General features: G+C 38.0%; 1 protein-coding gene across 4 annotated transcripts in view; it reads left to right on the forward strand.

Moving 5' to 3' along the window:
• The window catches only part of LOC139121180 (histone-lysine N-methyltransferase ASH1L-like), a 111,993-nt gene that overhangs the window by 16,031 nt on the left and 73,797 nt on the right, over positions 1 to 22,165 (forward strand). Inside the window, exon 1 of one of the 4 annotated variants that reach the window (XR_011549243.1) lies at positions 19,295 to 19,397. The exons of the other annotated variants lie outside the window; for them this stretch is intronic. The gene's annotated coding sequence lies outside the window, so the exon portion shown is untranslated. Of the gene's footprint in view, positions 1 to 19,294; positions 19,398 to 22,165 lie in introns of those variants that run through there. 4 annotated transcript variants of the gene reach the window in all.

Below are 22,165 nucleotides of genomic sequence, written 5' to 3' on the forward strand. Positions count from 1 at the left end.
ATCAAAATGGAGACAATTTTACCAAGTCAAAAGGGTAATACCTTTCTTAATAAGTCATAATGTTTTACCTGAAATATTAAAAGGGTTATTACGTTATTTGTACTTTTGCAGAACAATTAGTTTAGGACACATGTTCTTCTACAGCATATTTTATGTGAGTAGAGAGGTCCATAACTGGTACTTGACAGTATCAAAGATACCGTACTGTGTGATATTATAGCTATGATTGTTGCTGTTATCTCCTCGAAGAATTATAAATTATTATGTCCACAGTAAATATGTAGGTTCATAATCAAATTTTCAGAAGGTATTCGGTTTAATACTTTGTTTAGCTACTTCACTTTTTCTATGTTTGTTCTTTTCTTTTATGACCTAAGCTGTCAGAGTACATACCGGTATGTAAACTTCAGACACTGAGAATGAAGACAAGGGGTGATAAATTTGTACCCTGGCCCAAGTTTTGCGGTTTGTACTAGTGCCTGACAAGTGTATGCTGTTGAAATTTATCACTAGGGTCACAGATAAGTGGCCATAGGGGATGTGATGTACCGGTACATCCTTGTTCAAGGCTGCACAAGGGTCAACAAGTCTTGTTATGTGGTTGCAAAGTAGTTTCAGACATTCCTCCTTCCCCCCCCCCCCCCCAACATAGTGTACCATCTACAGAACAAGATGGTCTGTTTTTGATTTTGTTGTCAATAGATTTTACACCAGCCTAGAAAGCTGTAAAATACAGTGTTGTTTCAGTTTCCAAAAAAGGAACCAAGAGTAGTCACTTCCTTGTGATCTATCAAACTGAACTTCCAGTTTGTAACTCCAATTTGCATTGCATAGCAAGCTATTGGTTCCTCACAGCGTCTGTCTCTGTATGCATTTCTGTCTTTGCATAATTTCTGTATGTATATAAAATGTGTGTGTGTGTGTGTGCATGCTACCATGTATATATTGCCAGATTAGTAAATTGTATATGTATTTCTCTATCAATGTATGTTTTTTTGCATGGATGTATATCTATGTTCCAGTATGTATACCATATATGTATGTATGTGCATATGTATGTATGTATGTATGTATGTATTCAGGCTCATGTATTAGACTGAAAGATTCCGTCGCGTGCGGGCGCTGTGGTGCACTACGACCTACGACGTCGTAGGTCGCAGTGCGCCGGAGCGGCCGCACGCGACGGAATCTTTCAGTCTATGTACCGTATGTATGTATGTATTGCCAGATAATGTATTCCCCTATCAGTGTATGTTTTTTGTATGGATGTATATCTATGTACCAGTACCGTATGTATTATTTAAATATGTGTATGTGCATCATCATACTCTGGTGAATATTGTTCCTTTTTGTATAGAGCTTTTCATGCTTTTTCAAAATTTTGAAACAAATGTGAATAATTAGGAACATAAACGAATTGACTTTGACACCAGTTTAGATCAGTAGACACAAACCCTTGGATATGAACTGAGAAAAGGTCTTTCAGAGGTCCTCTAACTGTGTACTCTTCCCCTAATAACTCCCTAAGTCACTAGTGATTATTGTAAAACACTGTCTGTATCCACCAATCTTTACTCTTGCCTTGGTTTGTCACATCGTGACATCACAAATTCTGGCTCCATGGGCAGTGAAAAGGGCAAATGTTATTTAAACTTTGATACATATGCCTACATTGTATAAAGAGGTAGCCACTGGCTTTTAGCCAAATATGCAAACAGATGGTGGATCCATTTCAGCCAATCACAGAAGGCACAGACAGGCTATAGTATGCCCAGCATCAGCTTGCAGGATGCTATCAAAGTGTTCAGGATATTATAAAAAAGCCTTTATTATAAAAGCCATGCTACTGTATTATTCCATACACTTCTGTTTACTGAAGACACGTTTGCCAATGCATGTGTACAATGAGCAGTCTGTGTATACGGATAGGACTTGTAGACAGGATTAAAATAGAATTTTAACATATACTCACTCCAGTCAAAGTGTATAACTGTATTACAGATTGATATATTAATCATGAGAAAAAAGAGAAAGTATTAGCTTTAGAAGGCAGGATTATCAGTAAGTATAACAGCAAGAAAATAAAGCGTTTTGAACATCTAGAAGGCAACTAGAACTACGCAAGTGTCAAGTCCTCCAATACGTGATAGCTATAGAAGTTGATGTATGTAAAAAGGATATCACTTAACTGGCAGGAGGATCTACAAGGATATTTATCATTGTAAGCAAAACAACATTTCACGACAGAATACGACCATGACAAGTACAGTAAACATTGATATGTAGACATCCACTGAAATGTGTGTACGCGAACCATTAGATCATTTTGAGTGAGGCCGTAGTATCGCTACATGTTCTTTACCAAGCAGTCTCGACAACATGCTGTACACTTTACACTGCCCCAGCCTGCAGAAGTGGGCATTAATCCTTGGGAGATAAGTTAATTGGAAGTTGCAACTTGAAAGTCCGACTGGAGTGAGCATTGTGCTAGCTAATGATGCTGTGCTAAGAAAACCACCGCTGGCAGCAATGGATTAGGGTTTTTTCCCTCAAGATGTGTAATGGTTTAATCCATGCTTAATTAAAAAGTGCCGGCTGTATCGCGAACGCTGATATGTATGATGAAATATTAATGATACAACTTTTTTCTTTGAGAAGTGGATTACCAGCATTAAATTAATGTGGAGATAGTGACTTTGAATCCCAGCATCCTGCTGAGGAAGTCAGGGCTGCATGGTATCATCTCGGCATAGAGTGTTTCTTTGGAAATAGTTGGCGGGCAGGGAAGTTTTCACTACCAGTTAATGAGTTTTGTTGAATATTTACAGCCCCACACATTGCGCAGCCTAGAAGCAATGCTGAAATTGAATCATACTTGAACAGCTGCTGTGACAGCCAGGATGATCATCTCAATATTTTTTGTTGTAATGTGGGGTGAAACTGCTATTTTCCCACCAATAAGTTAGGTTTACTTAATGAGAACTGAGCTTTCAGGAGAAGTAGATGATTCTTTTTGTAACCTGCTTGGTGCAACAGCTGTGCTGTTGTATAGTTTTGTCACCACTGTGTGGCACACTTCTCTCCCAAGTATCCTGCGAATCAGGCATTTCTCTGGCTCACACCAAGGTCAGTGTGATTGGTTGACTTCTCCAGTCATATTTCCCTGCAGTGCCATCAATCATTTTACCTTGGTTTTTGAGTGACAGGGTGGCTGCATCCTCTCTTCCATGTGCCATACAGTCAGTTTTTTTCAGAGCTTTTAGCATCCACCCCTACATCGTACCCGACGTCCCTTGACAATGGTCAGGCTGCAGATCAGACCGTTCGGTAATAGTTAATAACATCGTGATCTGAAACTATAGGAAATATTTTCCGGACATGATTACTGTATATGTTTAGAGCTCAACAGATTTGCAGGTGGAGTCAGATTTGTATGTGCAATTATTTTCTCTTTGAGCAAGCAATTTATCAGTAGGTTGGAAAAATCAAAATCCTAAAATGAAACTAAGGTTCCCCCCACCCCATCCCACCCCACCTGTCAGCTTCATCATGTCTGACCTTCAAATAGCTTCTCCTCACTCTAGGCTCAGGTGCTGATAGAGGTGGACATTGTTTACATAAGGTTATACCTTTCTGACAGAATCAGACTTTATAAGTTACAACCTCATTTTGGCTAACTTAGGTCATTAAGGGGTGACTCCTTTGGGTGCTGTAACCAGATATACACTGCATACTTCCTCAGTGTCTGACTCCATGATGAAGTAGATTTAGTGTGTTGTGTTGACTGACAGCACACCTGGAATTATTTTTTTTTTCATTTTTCTGTTGATGTGCAGTTCTTAACAGACAATTTTTAAAAGAAAACTGGTTTCTACGTGTGAATTCTCAGCAAGAATCTCAGGAATCATAGATTAATTTGAAGTGATCCTGTCAGGAGAAGGGATCTGGTCCATGCTGGTAATGTTATGCGCAATTTGCTGTCCCTAAGGCAATGTTTGGGATATCCTGAAATATTTTTCTCTTGAATTCTGTGTTCGTAAGGGTATTGACAGCAAGATATATATTGCTACTCGGAAATGAAATTACCCCACGGAATTTTAATGAGGCATGTAAAACATCAAACATACTGAAGATGGTGTTCTTGTTGTAATGCCTTTTCGCCTGCTTTTTGTTTGAGGCAACTCAGTCGTGTACAATGGTGAGTTTGGACTTCTTGAAAAGGAAGTGGGTATGGAAAGGTTCAACATGAAGGATAGATTTTTTTTAAGTCAAAGGGAGGGCAGTTTACGATGAAGATTTATGATTAGTGGGAGTGTTTGCTTGTTTTGATGTCTATTACGGTTACACCATTTACTGGATCAGTTGCCCACTGGCTACTGGAACTGACTCTACTTGATCATGTCCCTGGCTTGAAAAGTGGTGAAATCAATCAAGAGCCGTACTGGCTGGCTGAATTACCTCTGCAGGGCAACTGGAGACCAGTCAGCTGTGTTTTTCTTGAATTATGAGCTTGCCACTTTCACCAGCATGGTGACAAGCAATGTCTACATTTCTATTACCAATTGATGTGAAGTTACCATGAGACTCTCAGTCTTGGTACTTCTGCGTTCCCATGATGTTAAAATGGAGACAGCGCATCTGGTCCATACCGTGCTTGACCTGAATACTACTTTCGCCAACCCTGTTTGAAATGATGTCATCTCGGGCATTTTATAGACTACTAACAAACAGCCCCAGCAAAATAAAAAATAATGACTATAATGATATAAATATAATGATGATGATAATTCATGCTGTAAATAGCCACATTTTCTGATTGTTTTGTTTTCACAACTGTTTTGAAAATTTCAGCTGGTCAGCTCGTTTTATCCTCTGAAATGAGATTTCCCCATGTAACCTCTGACCTTCATGAGAGCTCATTCAGGGAAAGAAATATTTCCAAGGTAGTAACCTTAGCGACCCTGTCACAATTGGCCAGGCAATGAACCAAATGAAACAGAAAAACCACAAAGGACACCCAATAGTGTCATGACTATATCTGAAAACAGTTATGCATACTGCAAAGCTATTTTTCCAATATTTTCTACAGCTTCACCCCTCAGAAACCTTTCAAATGCCAGAAACCACAGGAAGGAGTGAGATTGCTTTCTCAACTGCTTTTTCTTGATACAATCCCTAAAACTAGAAAACTGACAAGATATTTAGACATCTTGTTTGTTTTTCCAGGTTTAATACCTCATCACATCAAACCCAGATAAACACAGCCAGTCAGTCTACCCATTGCAAGGCAGTTTGTGACCCGGGGCAATTCATAAGTGATTTGCAGGATTACTTCATTAAATATTCACTACTGCCATGGATGATGGGAGTCTGCCTCAGTGTATTTATAATTACATTACCTATGGGGTCACGCTCACAAGATCCCCTAGACCACCGTGTTTGTTGTTTGTCTTACATACTCCAATACTCCTGAGACAACTTTACCATGTTAGCATTAGCACTTGTGCTTATATTACCCTCAGCACAAGAAAACGGGGATTTAGAAAAACGAGCAAGAGGATGTATCAGATTATATTCCTGATCCATAATTAAACTGTAGTACTTTCCATACAGAAAGCTGAGTAACTTGTCATTTTAAGTGTTTTTGATATCAATCATGCGATATTCCCAAGTGGTTTTTTTTTTCATTTGCCACATTATTAATTTTGTTTGCCTTTTGAAGATTGCGTTTTGCTATCCACACAACGATAATATTTATTGTGGATTTCAATATTTTCTCTGAATTGACACATTTTACATTATCAGTGATTAAACAGCTGGTGAAGTGGTTTATTGAGAAACTCTAGAAGCACAATTAACCCAAATTTTCCATCATGTTGCCGTGACTGCTGCAAGGTTCCTTGTTCAGTAATTATTTGCTGCCGTCAGGAATATAACTGCGAACATTAATGAAGTAGCTGCCATATTTTTTACAAGACAATGAGTTTCTTGTGCATGTCTAAGGTATTTTTAATGTTCAAAGTAGGGATGAAAGTTCGAATTTATTGAAAGACAGCTGTTTTCATGGCCCATATTTTTAATGTTCAGATTCTGAATACAGCAGTGTTCTTGCTGAGCAGATTGAAAGTTTTCAAAATATGACCCAATGAATGGGATACTCCTTGGATAAATTTTCAACATTTATTGAAACCCATTGACATATATGTGAATTTCCATTTCTGGTGACCTCATTGCTTGCAAAGCATTGTGTGCTGTTTATTTTCTGCCCTCATTAGAAGTATAAACTGCTATAAAAACCTGTGATGGCACTCTGTGGGTTTTTTCAGTACGGTATGGCGATTTACATAATAATGGACAATGTGATAGCTGTCGTAACTAACCAAAAGGCAAGCTGTTCGGTCTGAAAAAGTCAGTTTTTACGTTAGGTTGCATCATGAAGATATTGTGAATTTCTCTTTATGAAAGATGTTTTGACACAAACACTATGCCTTGGAAGGTTGATTTTATCAGGGCTGGTATTGTAGATACAGGCCAGAAGTGATGTACATTAAAATATCCATGTCCATCCACGTTAGCTTGTACACACAATGTAAATGGTGTTCAGTATTTGAATAGGCCACATCTAAATGCTGCTAGTGTGCTATCTAATAGATAAAAACAGTAGCCAATGGAAACCTCAACAATGTCAGCTGGGAGATCATATCGCTCACCTCAGTCAGTCATGGTAATTTGTTTGTTCGTCACTCATGTAAACTTTGATCTTTGAACATTAGTCATTCCATCCAGCCGGAGCTGAACTCACACACAGACACGTATTGAGGAATGCTCTAGACAGGGCCTCTGCCAGCGTTGGCATGTTGCGGTGAGTAAGATATGTGTACAAGACATTTAATATGTCGGCTGTAATAGCGTCATCACATGACATTAGTATTTCAGCAATGTCTTTCGGCGTTATGCAGGTCTCTGCATGGCTCTGCTGTGTTTGTTTGGAAGCATGGAAACGCAGACTAGGCTGTCTGAAAACAAGAGGCTTGTCATTGCTGTGGCATGGCTATGACAACCTACACAAGAGTGTTCAATTTTTTTTCTGCTCACTCCAAATTATTTTGTACTGCAGTTTTATTCATTTTCTGCTGTTCATATCAGGGAGACATCTGAAGACATTGACAAATGTATTTATGTTGACAATGTTTAAAGTGCCATTGTGTCGGTCACTTCCCATTTCATGAAGGCATATTGATTAGTATACATATGGAAAACTCAAATGTCGTGAAATTTGTCGTAGAATGTCAAAACGGTGAGAAATGCTCTTATAAAGGGTACCATCATTTCGTTCAATACCATCAGGTGAATGCAGTGGCTTGAGCACTGCACACATGTAACATTGTTGATAACCTGAACAATGTCAGAGTCAGTCACAGGTACATGTGAAACATGGTGTGACTTGGAATTTGAAGCTACAGGTTTTGAAACTGGGTTGATCTATAATTGAAACAGGAAAGAATCAGTACTTGTGGGAGTCTATCTTGTAGATGTTGATCAGCCTCTCAAAGCATTGTGTATTCTGTGTTTGGTAGATATGTGGTATGGCTTTAAGTAACTGTTGAGATCTGCCCCTTCAAAGCAGTCTGTTTATGGCAGTCTATTAATAGGGCTTCCTCAGTGTGTAATGTGACATTCTAAAAGCATTAATTGCAAACAGCCAAGCCCTCCGCATGGCTGGTGATATGTCCGACATTTGCGGTGTGGTAGGCCGTAGGAATGTCGATGTCGTGACCTTTGCTTTGGATGATAAGGCTGACCTTCCTGAGCCTGAAATAAATATCAGGTGGAAACACACATGGGAGTGGCGTGGTGCTTTGTTCGGGGACTTAAAATGTAATGTGTTTATAACAAGTACATACCTCATGTAGTGCCAGGAGAGGTTTTGGGGCAATTATCTGCCAATTCTGTGGTCAGTCCATTTACGGCCCAGGCAATGTCCTGCAAAGTGTAGCCATTGTGTAGCTTTAGCTTAACAACTTACAACAGCGTGACGAGAAAAGCTTTCTATTAAAGCGGGCCTTGGGATTTTCTTAGTCTCTTGCCTCTCACCTACCACAAGAAACGGCGCATTTTATTTTTAAAAATAATGAAACTGTAACTTAGCCTTGAAAACACATTGTGCCTTGATATTAAATAGACTGACAATGTGTTATGTTTGTTTGCAAATATTGTTTGCTTTGGCTTATTTTAATATGTCACATGAGTGGAGGTGAGGGAAACAGCTGTGGCGGTCGATTGCGACGGTTATTTACCATGGCTGAATGAACCGAAAATGTTCCTTTCAAAATTTCAGCCTCTCTGACCCATGCCAGATAATTGCATCCTGTGAGAATATCATCGAATGGTACTGTCGTTCGTTTTCTTTGAAAAGAAGGACGGTAACATGCATTATTTTCAGCATAACACGAGCACTTCAAGGTGTTTTCACTTCAAGTTCAAGTATTTCATATCCCAATTTTTTTACCTTTGTATCGTATACATCAGGTAAGGCAATGTTATTAGTTTTCCAATCGAGAACTATTGAAACTGCAAAATACTTTGCAGTTTTGTTATTGAAAATTTCTATATATTTATGTTACCTTCAGTCCAATTAATCATTTGTGATGAGGAGATGTATAAAAAAATGATTTATGAGTCTGCTTGGCATCTATTACCAGATACTAAAATACACACCTAATATAAACCGCAATTTAAAATATGGTATAGTGACATTATCAGAAATATTTAGTAGGCTTTCCACACACAATCTTATCAACAAACCTCAAAATTTAGGCTTTCAATTATCTTGAAAAATATTTAGAAAATGGGGCTGCTATTTATCATAAATGTTTGTAATGTTTTCATGACACAATTTCGAATTTCCATCAGGATGTTGAAATTGTTGATAAATATTAATAATCTCATTTTGCAGTTAGTCAAGCTGGCTTATGTATACTTTATGTTGTAAGCGATATTTCCTTGATATTACGGTGTTCCTAAACAATGCTGGACCCTGTCTGTCTTATTAAAAACAGTCTCATATTCTTAGGGGTTTCTTCTGAATAAAAATGGGACCTGTTTGGATTATGTTAATTTAGACAATTATTCAGTGTGTCAGCTAAGTATTCCTGTCTCAGTTTAGCTGATATTGTCATAGTTTTGATGCATAATTATGCTGCGTAATTATACTCCACATTGACTTTAGGCTTTTAGTATTTTACTATTTTTATGTCATTGTCAACATGTTGCAAATATAAACTCCCAGCACAAATTTCATGCTGTGGTGTGTCAAATTGTCAGACATGTTATACATCAACATATACACGCCAATGTTACTTTGTTCTGTAAGTTCAGCTATTAATGAGTTAATAACATGAAAGAAAAGAACTAATTGGCTCTAATTAACGTGGAAAATTGATCCGGAAAATAACAATAGACTGAAATTGTTATGTAACGTGATCACAGTCCTGGAAATGAAACAAAATAGAGATATTTCTTGGAAGTGATTGACACCAATCAAACCTGTTCACGGACTTTCATCACAATGGTTTGACCCAATCGCATTGTTTTCTATAGCAAATTTAGACCTCTACACAGGCAAATGGGGATGAAAGAGTTCATCTCACATTTTTCTCAAATGGAAAATCATTTTCTCATTGATGCTTTTCTGAGTAGTAATATATCCTTTCAGGCGATTTTTGTTTGTAGAATTTGTTTTAATTTACACAAGAAAAGGCAAAATATTTGAAAATTTATGTGGTAATAACTACTTGTGTATCTTAAAAGTTTAAAAAGACACTGTAGTTAAGAAATTTGAAATTTTGTAAAGCAATTATCAGGACCTATGCTTTACTCTATCATGACTAAGTCATGTTAGTTGTCAAGAGTAATTTCGTATTTGAAGAAAATCATGAAATTTGAGAAAATTTAAGGTAATCAGGGAGGGTCAGATGGAGTCAGGTTTTAACATGATAGTACAGGGTCAATGAATTAAACAGGGATGGAACTGGGCCAGTTGTACCATGACAATGTGGGAAATAGGGACTGTGAAGGAAGATCAGGGATGGAACTGGGCCAGTTGTAGCATGACAATGTGGGAAATAGGGACTGTGAAGGAAGATCAGGGATGGAACTGGGCCAGTTGTAGCATGACAATGTGGGAAATAGGGACTGTGAAGGAAGATCAGGGATGGAACTGGGCCAGTTGTAGCATGACAATGTGGGAAATAGGGACTGTGAAGGAAGATCAGGGATGGAACTGGGCCAGTTGTAGCATGACAATGTGGGAAATAGGGACTGTGAAGGAAGATCAGGGATGAACTGGGCCAGTTGTACCATGACAATGTGGGAAATAGGGACTGTGAAGGAAGATCAGGGATGGAACTGGGCCAGTTGTACCATGACAATGTGGAAATAGGGACTGTGAAGGAAGATCAGGGATGGAACTGGCCAGTTGTACCATGACAATGTGGGAAATAGGGACTGTGAAGGAAGATCAGGGATGGAACTGGGCCAGTTGTAGCATGACAATGTGGGAAATAGGGACTGTGAAGGAAGATCAGGGATGGAACTGGGCCAGTTGTACCATGACAATGTGGGAAATAGGGACTGTGAAGGAAGATCAGGGATGGAACTGGGCCAGTTGTAGCATGACAATGTGGGAAATAGGGACTGTGAAGGAAGATCAGGGATGGAACTGGGCCAGTTGTAGCATGACAATGTGGGAAATAGGGACTGTGAAGGAAGATCAGGGATGGAACTGGGCCAGTTGTAGCATGACAATGTGGAAAATAGGGACTGTGAAGGAAGATCAGGGATCAGGTAAAAGTGAATATGCAGGTACACTTAGGGGTTTGTCAAGGCTAGTATGTTTGCACAGTTTTTTCAGATAAGGTCAAAAAAATTGATTATCACAAGGCCATACAGATGTTAATATTTAAAACAAACTCAATTGTTTAATCGATATTTCAAAAAATAAAACAGTATTAGAAATTCTTGGACAGGTAATTCCCAAGGTATGTAATTAGTTACAATAGTCATTCAATTTAACACTAATTGTACCACGTACTTAACATTATAATAAAATTATGAGCAATTTGAAATACCTCAAATGATCGTGAATATTTTAAGATCTCTTTAAACCCTGAGGACTCACAAATAACGTCACCTTGCACCCACTTGAAAATTGATTGATCAAAATTTAATGGTTGTGATACTGTTGTCTGGCGTTGTGAGATTACCTCGTTGAAATATTACACGTTGCTCCTTAAGGTCATCCTTGATGGCTTCTAGTTTTTCTCCATCCTGGTTGATGAATGGTTAGAAATCTCACTGATATAGGCAACTTGAAGAAATAATTCGTTGAAAACAAGCATTTTTTCAGATGAATGTTTTCCATATAGATTATATTTTAGCCAGTGTAACAGATAATGTATGAAATGAAGACACAATTGTAAATGGGAAACACTATTGTTTTACATCGTACTGCCCAGTTTATTTTAAAACCAGCTAACCCTGAAATCAAATAAAGAAATCCAGGGCATCATGAAATATGAGGTGAAAAGGACATGAACGTTTGGAATTTGTGGCTGTGTGTTCCGGTTTACAAACTGAGTTGTAAAATTCCAAGAATGGATATTTGAGTCAGGTTTACGGGGAACAGTCAACTGCAAATGGACTGAAGCCAAGTCTTGTGTACTGATAAGAAGTATTCAAACACAACCTTCAACTTTTTACAACCATGGAAATTCATTAGAAATGTGTTCTGTGTTTCATGTGTCAGGTCAAAGGTCATCGTTGATTTGGTGTATGGTCCAACCGTTCCCAATCTAAAAGCATGTATTTATTGAATCCACTGACACAGTTAAAATATTCTATAACTGTTGGCATGTTTGTATCAAAGTTTTCACATTCTAGGTGCCAGCAACACTCTGATTGACTCAAAAGGCAGCATTCACATCTGTCCAATGTGGACTATACTTTGTTGCTTCTCAGGTGGTTGACCGTCATGGTATGTATCCTGTTTCCCAGCATGGGGAAGCTGTCAAAACTACTCATCTTACCTGCCAAAGTAGTGTATCATTAACCATGGGAATGGTTCAGTAAGTTTGAATTCAAACTCTTTTAATAGCTCTGTTGATGATAGTATCTTCACACCATTGTCGGTATTGGAAACAGGTTTCTAATCGTACCTTTTCACCACCATGGTTTGGTCTAATTCTATCATTTTGTATGGTGAAGTTGGAACTCTGCACGGAGGAAAGGGGTGAAACGGTTTTGAAGAAGAAATGGCAAATGCTTTTCGTGATTAAAATTGTGGAGTGAAAAAAGTACCATTTCTTGTCTGTACCATGAACCACCACCTAATGCTGAGCTTTGTACCTTTTAATTTGTGTAAACAGCCGCCTGCCTGTTATATCACAAGGCATCATTTTAATTGGTCAGTGAAAACCAGCCATTCAATCAGGTTGATCATTTTCATGTACAAGCCACACCATCTCTTAGGAATAGAATCCGGGTGAATGTTGAATTGTCTGGCATGTGCTGGAAAATTACTAGTATGTGGTTTGTGATACTCTGAGTAGAGAGGGAGTTCGATACAGCCTTTCATGTTTTAAATCCAGTCGTTCAAAATTTGTGAAGCCACCATTGTGACGGTATTTGATCGTTCACAAAGTATGACATAAAAGATTTTGACTTGATGTCATTAAGGGCAGATATGAAAGTTAAAAAAGACGACATGGTGATATTTATCACCCGGCAATCTTTAATACGGTGATGTTAAATTTCAAAAGCTCACTTTCATATCGCTTTGTAGCGACCGTCAGGTGAAGGGTACTTATTGAGAAGATTTATTGCAGTTTCCATGGTGACACAGCCATTGAGCTCATATTTCTGTATCATTAGGTGGCCACTCGACACGACTTTTCAAGGGGAATAAATCTTTAATCGATTTCGGTTGAAAAATTCCTGATAAGTCCAGCGATGGAACGGATGGAAGGATTAGGCATATTTTAAGAAGGCTTCGCCATGAAATGTTCATGAAATCCCTGTAATAGCATTGCTTGATAAATACCCCTGTCTCCTACAGGAAAATATTGCACCAAAGAAGAAAAGAGAAATGGCTTCACTTACAAATAGCTTCAGCACTGCCTTTAATCGGTCAGTTGAGAAATAGTTTGTAACTTTGTTTAAATTGTTTGAAGGATCGGTGAAGTAAACATCCAGATGTCAAGTAATGTGCCTCTTCATTCTTTGAGGTAGAATGCGCCTCAGGGATAGATATTCCAATTCTCAAACTTTTGCAATATTCTTTTGGCTTAACTCTTGTGGGAGCTCATTTGAAGTGTGTGGAGTGAATAAATCACTGGCTCAGTTTTGTGACTATCAGGAATTTTATTTTCCCTCATAGAGATAACAGGGATGGTGGCCATTTTGAATTTCTAATATCAGTAAATATTGGGTAATTTGCTTCCATGGACATTCCTGATGTCTTATGACAAAGTTTCATGAAGTTCAGTTATTCACTGAAACATTTATTTGTCAGACATGTGAAAGAGGACAAAATGTTTGATAGAAGTGGATCTGTTGTTTTGTGGAAATTTGTGACCGTTTGACCTGTATTGTGAGACTTTGATTTTCCAAACACTACAAATCACACAAAATCTTGTAAAATCTCACGCAACATAGAAAACCTACCGGTATATTGAAGTTCTGTGCCACAGCATTTTAAGCTTTCAAAAAATTTTTTCCAAAATTGAAACATAGTAGTTATTCAATGTATAGGTACACACTGCTGTGGAAATATATACATAAAACTATGTTTTGTTCAAATATTCCTATATTTTAAATTCAAAGTGGGTTGACAGCTTGCGTGGGAATAATAATCCATTGTTTACTTTTTCTGTAACATGATAGTCGGTGTCCTCTTGGTGTTGCAAAGGACGTATAATACCATGTGGTAAACATTAAAAAAAGAACTAAATAAAAAACCAAAAAATTTGAAGAACTTAAATTTCATTCAAATGTAACCCACAGGCTGTATGTTTTCATTATAAAACTCTCAGAATCTGAGTTGATACCAGGAGCTTAAAGGGACAAAGTCAGCCATTTTTCATGAATTTTGTTTGGTGCAAAATACTACTTATATTCTTTGACATGTTGAAAGATACTGATTAAATGGGTGACCATGCATCTATTCAACCCTGGTTTTAGACAAATTAAATGAAACCATGGCGAATATGAATTAATGGTCATGACCATTAATTCCTTTTTGCCATGGTTTCATGTATTGTGTCTAAAACCGGGGTTGAATAGATGCATGGTCACCCATCTAATCAGTATCTTTCAACATGTCAAACAATATAAGTAGTATCTCGTATCAAACAAAATTCATGAAAAATGGCTGACTTTGTCCCTTTAAATAGTGCCCCAGGTGAGAATATTGTGCAACATGCAATTGTGACAGTGATCTTCCAAAGAATACCAGCAAAGGCAATGTATTCATTCTGTCATGTGTGTCGGTGTCTGTGTGTGTATGTCTGTGCATTTGTGTGTCTGTCTGTGTGCATGTCTGTACATTTGTGTATGTCTGTGTCTGTATACACACATATGAATGAGAATTTATTTTGTTATTCCAGAAAATGTTTAATTTAAATTTCATTACAATTTCATTTCAATTTATTAAATATCTATAAAGAAGACACAATGCTTGAACCTTTCACATTTTAAAGGAAAAAATTGCTGCTTTCAGCTTTCACTTGCTAAAGATGAAAATTTCTTGCTTATCAATTTTCATTATTTATTATTTATTTGTTTATTTATTCATGTAATCTCTATAGACTGGCAATCCAAGAGCTCAGTGTGTACATTTGGCAGTTTTATAACTTAGGCTTTCAGTAATGTTGATATGATGGCAATTTGATGGATAATGTATAGGGTGTGATGTATGAGGGGCATTTGATTGTATGTTAATGAGCAGAGATGTTCATATGGTAATCACAAGGTTTGCTCTACATGTCGGCCACACAGTCAGTGTCAAAGTAATTTAACCCTTTCATTTCTGGTCCAAACCTGTTGTTTATCAGTGGTGATTGTGGACCAGTTTACATGGTATTTGGATGAAGGGGTTTATGAGTTCTAGGTATTAAGAAAGAAATGCTGAAGTGGTGGATTTTCCTTGATGCTAAAGAAAGCCGTCCTCTCGCTGATAGTGATACCTGCAACTGTGGCAAGGTGGCCATGGTCAAAGTAGGATGTACTTTCAAAAACGGACATGCCATACCTCATCTACTAAATGTAACCACATCTGTGGTACCAGATAGTGATACCTGCAACTGCGGCAAGGTGGCCATGGTCAAAGTAGGATTGTAGTTTCATAAACGGACATGCCAATGTCAGCTATTATGTTGATAGGCAGAATTGATACGTAATTGGTACAGATCCCACACAGAGAGAGAAAATGATATCAAATCCTCTGTTTGTGTGGTGTGTGTGTGTGTGTGAGAGAGAGAGAGAGAGAGAGAGAGAGATTTTCCAACATAACACATTAAAAGCATCGTGCCAAGTAAACTGAGGCATCATCAGACAAGAATGTTTTAACACGTTACATAGGCATTTGTCTTGATGTAGGACTGACACAAAGAAATTCAAAATTGACTCAAAAGAGTTTATGAATTTTTTTAAGGTAGTATGCACCTCGAAAGTGAAAGACTTAAACTTTTGCTCTAACTTTCCTCAAGAGATCTTTCAATTATTCTCTTTCAAAATCAAGAATAAAATAGGGGGTCACCGTGCAATTTTTGTACTAGAGAAACAAATGACCCGAGATTTACCTATATTAGAAATTCAAAATGGCCGCCATCCCTGTGTTAACTCTATGGAGAAAATTAAAAATTTTTGAATTTCGAAAAACTAAGCCAGTGAAAAGTTTTCTTTCACCAAGAGCTTTAAAATGAACCCCCACATGTGGTGTATTAGAAGAGAATTGTAAAAGTTTGAGAGTCTGAATGTCTGTCCCCGAGGTGCGTTCTACCTTAAGTTAAAGGGCATACTAATTACGAGTCATGCAAAAGGAAATTTCCCATGATAATGGCTGCAACGATGACATTTTTTTTGCACTGTTGACAGTAACATCAACAGATGGAGAGATGTTGTGAAAAGGTTGTATTTGAATTAAATCCATGGAATCAAAGAACATCAAAATTAGTGCTTTTAATCATAAGTTGATATACAACTCTTGCAAGACAGAAATATGGCATGGTGATCCTGCCACAAGGAATATTCTTTGGTCTAATACAAGGCATACTGTCACAGCCACTGAATCATAGCTGTTCTGAGGGCTCTTGCCTCCCACACGCATCAGTACCTTTGACATTTCGGTGAGATGTTTACGTATATATTTAAATAGACTTCTCAAATGGCAAAAAAAAAATGAGCTAACCACTTGATCTAATTTTGCAAACCACAATTTCCTCTTGAACCCAAGGTTTTGTTTCCCAAGTGCCCCGGTTGATCATCAACAACAAGGCCTCCTGACAAGGTTACTTTCGTTCATCCCTCACTCTGTTTTTTAAAGCCATCCACTCAATTTTCAGCTATTTACCGAGGTCTGATTGCAGAGAATGTTTACATCTTACAGATGACCTCACAGAGAGACCCAGTGCATTGGGTGATAAGAAACAGAAAGCCGGGAGAGGAAAAAGTCCGTCTCCTGGGCAGCCAGTCACTCTGTCTAGGAAATGCTAGCGTGTCCTGTTGGTATATTGAGTTACAAACGACCTTGTCAGTACATGGGCAATAGCCATCAATAATTTTATCTGATTTAGTAAGACAATAGCTCATCTACTAAATGTAACCATATCTGTTATTACAAAGTATAATGTGTCTGTAGTGCACAGTGGCCAATAATTGCGCCAGGGTTATTTGTTGTTTTCATAATTGAGGAAAAGCCGCTCAGTAACAGCTGAGAAAGGTTAAGTCAAACATGATACCAGGGAGATACTGTAGTGTCTGTCCCCAAGACCTTTGGAGTAAATTACAGTGGAAATAGATACTAATATAACAACAATCAAGTATTGTGTGGCGGTTTTCAGTCTTGACAAGATGTGTCCTTGGTTAACGTTAACCATACAGGCTGACTGCCAGCATGTTGCCATGACAACCAAAATTTTGTGGTAGCGTTTGTCTCTGCATGTTAAATTTAAGTCCCAATTTTCTCAGTTTTTGGTGTGTTTTACATCAAGTGATATCCATTATCGTTACTGCTGTGAAATCTTATCAAGTGAAACCTACATTTGATAGTGTGCTATGTCATAGAAATGTGTCATTTCAAAAAATATTAATTAGCTTCTGTATGAAACATTATTAACATGCCTCCCAATAAATGTAAGGTCATTGTGGGCGTGCTGTTTTATTTTCAGCAGCAGTAAAATAAAATAAAAATACCATTTTCAAATGTCTCCAATATTAGCGAGAATGTTTCCAACTAGGGAGGTCGTAGGTCATCTACTTCAAATGGTGGATCTTGTCAAGTGTAAAATGAATTTGCTATGATACATTTCATCAGTCTGAGTTTATGAAATAGAGTACAATAACAATGCAGGGAGCCTCTGGCTTTGATTATTACAAATCCAAACAGTAAAATGTGGCTTTCTAATTCAAAGATATGTAAGCTACAAGAATTATATTATTGCTAAGTTTAGGAATTTTTCTTCATTGTTATATTTTTAATAATGTAGCTCTAAAATATGTTGGTTGGTACCAAAGTGATATGAAGTTATACATAGCCAAGTGAGCTGGGCTATTTTGTGATGTTATTCCAATAAAAATAATATGATCTGTGTTGAACATGTGTTTGTGATAATTAAGTTACAAATATCATCGCCATCAAGGAGAGATTAATGATGTGGGATCAACCAACAGTATTTGAGTAGCAAATTCCTTTGCTCTCAAAGAGGTGATTGTTAAAGACTTGGTAATTGCAATAAATTGTGGGTAAAATATGCAATATGAAATGAACCTGTCAACCATCAATATTGCGTGCTCAGATGGGAACTGCACAGACATGTACGTCCTCTTTCTGCTGGTTGGATAATTAGAATGAATACTCTGTGCCTCGCTGCCAGCAAGGAACATTGCTAGGCAACAAGCATTTAAGGATGCAGAAATTCGCATCAGTCAGACTGGCCTGTCTGCGTTTGTTGGACACATTCTTAAAATGGGGAAAATTTAACATTTATCATCTTCCATTAGAAGATAATGGATAGTCAAAATTTTTTGAACTGATTAAAGCACAGAATGAAGTATGTGAAATGAGAAAGTACTTGTAAAAAGTGTGGGGTAACTGGGATAGGCATCAGACCATTTTCTCCTGTCAGCTCAGTAATTGTTGGGTGAAATCATAAAACACGACAGATGTATACAGAACGAGTACACGACTCCCTGAAATGCTTTTAATGATTTGAAGTATACAATGAAAGAATATCATTAATTTATAAGTTTACTGATGAGGGTTGAGAATTTTACCCTTGAAATGATAGCTTGGATTAATATTGTTGTTGGTGTCATTAAATAATCATTTCTTGTGACACCGTTACATCCAAAGAAGCTCCCATGATATTATCATGATGCAGGATAGGTAAGATGATAGTCTAGATGAAACAAGGAATCATATACATTATCTCAGACCTAATTCAGTTTTCTCCCTATGATGCACAAGTGTGCCTGACTGTTACTTATCAAGACTGGGACATGATTACAGGCTAGGTCATCAGTCAGTACTGTATTGTACCCCATTATTTTCACATTTGTTTCTCTGTGAATTTGGTCTTTGCCCTGCATCTGCTTATGTGTGTGTGTGGTGTCACGTCGAGGCGTAGGGAATTCTAGGAAAATTCATGCGGCAGTTTTGACCTTTGCTTCCCATCTGGTTGTAATCGTTATTTCGGTTATAAGCATTTGAAACCAGGACATGGGAATTGCTTTCCCCGCTTCCAGACTACATTTGTACGCAGAGATGTATGATTTTCTGCAAGGCTGCAATAATCCTCCCAATGAAAACCGTGACTCATGCATTGCACTGAGGCTAGCCAGCAGATACTGTTGTGACGGAGAATCCTGGAGGCTCCATTAAGCAAGAAGTGAGTGATTAATTATTCAGCCAATAGCAGTGTGGGACCTCTGCAGTGGAAGAGTGAGGCTGTTGAACTGTCACCCCACACGTATTCAAATGATTTTCGTGATAGCGTTGGATTTCTTGATAGGCAAAGATTGCCTTGTTGTAAGTATAGGCCTGGATGATGCCGCCATGTGTAACTGTATAGCACATGTTCTGCCCCCTGAGTATGCCCAGAATGTGAAAATACTTGACGCAGGTAATGTAGCTCTTGTCACTTTGCCAGTAAGAAAACCTGAAAGTGGTTTGTAATAATATATAATCTTTTTGTACAATTTCAAATGGCGTAACCAAGATGGATTTATGATCCATGTCTTCTTATTTGAACTTGCTAGGTTCAACTGCTCAATTTTGTTTGAACATCACAGCAGGGAAGACCAATCACCGTTCGGAGTCAGTGTAAGGCAGTGCCTTGCATGCTTGTGGAAACTCATCTTGTGAGATGGTTTTTCTTTCTTTTTTTTCCCTTCACCCTGGGGGCATCAATGTGTCACCACTAAGGTAGCTCAAAAGGTGTATACCTTGCGGAAGTCTCTGTGAAGCCCCAGAAAGATAATTTTTATTTCCCCCAGGCTGTAAAGCCCCACTGGAAATTCTATTTCTCTCTGACAACATCATAGACCTCACCAAGGATCATTGGGGCTCTCACTAAATCATGCTTATGGTTTCCATAGCCTTTCACCAAGAAAGAGTGTATGACAGGGTTGGCTGTGTCCAGACTGCTAACCTGTAATAATGCAGTGTCGAAGTATTACATGCATTTTTCCTTCTCATTTCCAAAACGCCACATATCACAGTCACCATGGAGATCCATTATCATCTCCGGGTTGCCATGGCAACAGGCGGGGGGAATTTCCTCATTTCGATGTCAAAGAGTACATTATGTCCCTAGTGCAGTGAATTACAGAAATGGAAGGGGAATGAGAATGAGACGGTGAAGAGAGAGAGAGAGATTGACAGTGATTGGTATTTTTGTATTTGCATAACATTTAAGTAACAGCTACATGAACAGGGATTGTACAGAGTCTTTCCCCCACCAGTCTGCCATTGTTAGTACACACGCAGAGGCCTTCATAATGGAATGTTGTTTGATGTGACAGCACTTCATTTCTGTATCTCCCCCCCTGAGGCTGCATCTGATTGTCATGCTGTAGGTATAACAACTGTACAATGATTTTTTTATTAACAGCTGAATGCTCTTATTATGGATGTGGCTTATGATCCGGGGTATCAGTGCCCATTTTCAAATTGCAGGGTCGGCACTCGCAGCAGCCGGCTTCTTTTGCATCTGTGGCAGATCTCAGTCATGCAACACAGTGCCATCGGCTGCCCAATTTTGAACAATTATGGACATTCGTACCCCATTGCAATCAGCAATGCCAAGCAGCTGACTTAAATGCCACCTAGCATTGTCATCCATAGGCACTGTCAAAGAAACAAAATACAAAAAATGTACAAGGATGTTTAAAATTCTGTTTAGAATCAAGTCATCACATTATTATGCTATACTTTCAACACTGCTACAATGCAAATGTAAGAAAAGACATTTTCTCAGTAACTATCAGTGGTGTATGACAGACATTTTATCGGTACACATTATGTTGAGTGCAATAGATGTAAAATTTTATGTTTGTTCCATACATGTTATGGCATATGTTCAATTATCTACTGAAATAATTGTGTTTCCTTATTTATTAATAAGTTAATGTATTTACTTCATAAATGTCATCTTGTCATCTAATTACACGGTCTTGATATTCTTTTTACTATCTATGTCATGTCATAAATGCTACAAAACACTGTCAATTAAACTGTAAACACTGACAATTTTTGTTTCAAAATTTTTGCTAACAGAATTTGTGTCGCTTTTGTTGAAGTAGTGTTAGTAAAAATGGGGAAAAATATTTGTCATGTTTGTACAATTTCCAAAGAAGTTGCACGCTGATGTAGCATGATTAATAACACTCTTTTCACAGTAAAATAACTTCTGTTGTGAGCAAAGTACTCCATTTGGTATTGCAAAAATACAACTTGTGGTCCCAGGTGAGCATGGTTTGGTATTGCCTGGTAATCCAATGGGATTGTAAATTTAGTTTGTTTGTTCACACAAGGGTCATATCCTCCCTAAGGATAACAGATGACAAGCGTTGCTTGAATAGTGTTGTCCTGTTTGACATGCTGAATCGGTCAGAAAAATCTTAGCTGTGTGTCGAGGGTCCAGCAATGATGGGTCATGCTGATAAAATAGATGTGCTTTGCTTTTGTCTGCAGTGTTTGTGTCTGTCAGACTTAAATAAACGGAGATAAAAAAGGCCCACAGAATGTTGAGAGGTTGACAGACAGCCAATTACAGGGATCAGTATACACACAAACTAACATGGCTTTTCAATCGGTAACATGATGTCAACAATTTTTAAGAAGGCTCCTTGAAATGTGCTGCGAGTCAGTGTACAAATTATGGCCTTGTCATCCACACTCATGGCACATTATGAAGTGCCATGCAGCGTGTTGTTTGGCTGTCAGGTAATATTTAAAAACTGCTCTAATTGCTGTGAGTGTCTCAAAGCGCTAATGTCCTCTCCATGTTCAATTCCTCATCATCATTCTTAACAACGGCAAAGTGGGCAAGACAGGGTCTGTTGCAGCCACTTTGCACATCCAATGTGGCGTGAAAAATTCAATTAGAGTGTTATATTGATGCAGCCGTTAAGAGTACGGCAATATCACAAGCATGTTTACCAATCAATGAGACTGCGAACAATACAGAAATTCAATTTGGGGTGATGGTATTATTTTCATTTCTGATTGCAAATGGCGTATTACCTCTGGGTAATTTACTCAGGCACAGACCAATCGACTTTAAACGTTTCTGCTGTGGCTTCATTTATTCCAGTTGTGGTATTCAGAATCTAAAATCAAAACCTAAATTTTTTGTAGCAAGCTTACTAGGGGGGACTAGCAAAATTG

The sequence above is a fragment of the Ptychodera flava genome, chromosome 21 (genome assembly GCF_041260155.1).
Source record: "Ptychodera flava strain L36383 chromosome 21, AS_Pfla_20210202, whole genome shotgun sequence".
Classification (NCBI taxonomy): Eukaryota; Metazoa; Hemichordata; class Enteropneusta; family Ptychoderidae; genus Ptychodera; species Ptychodera flava.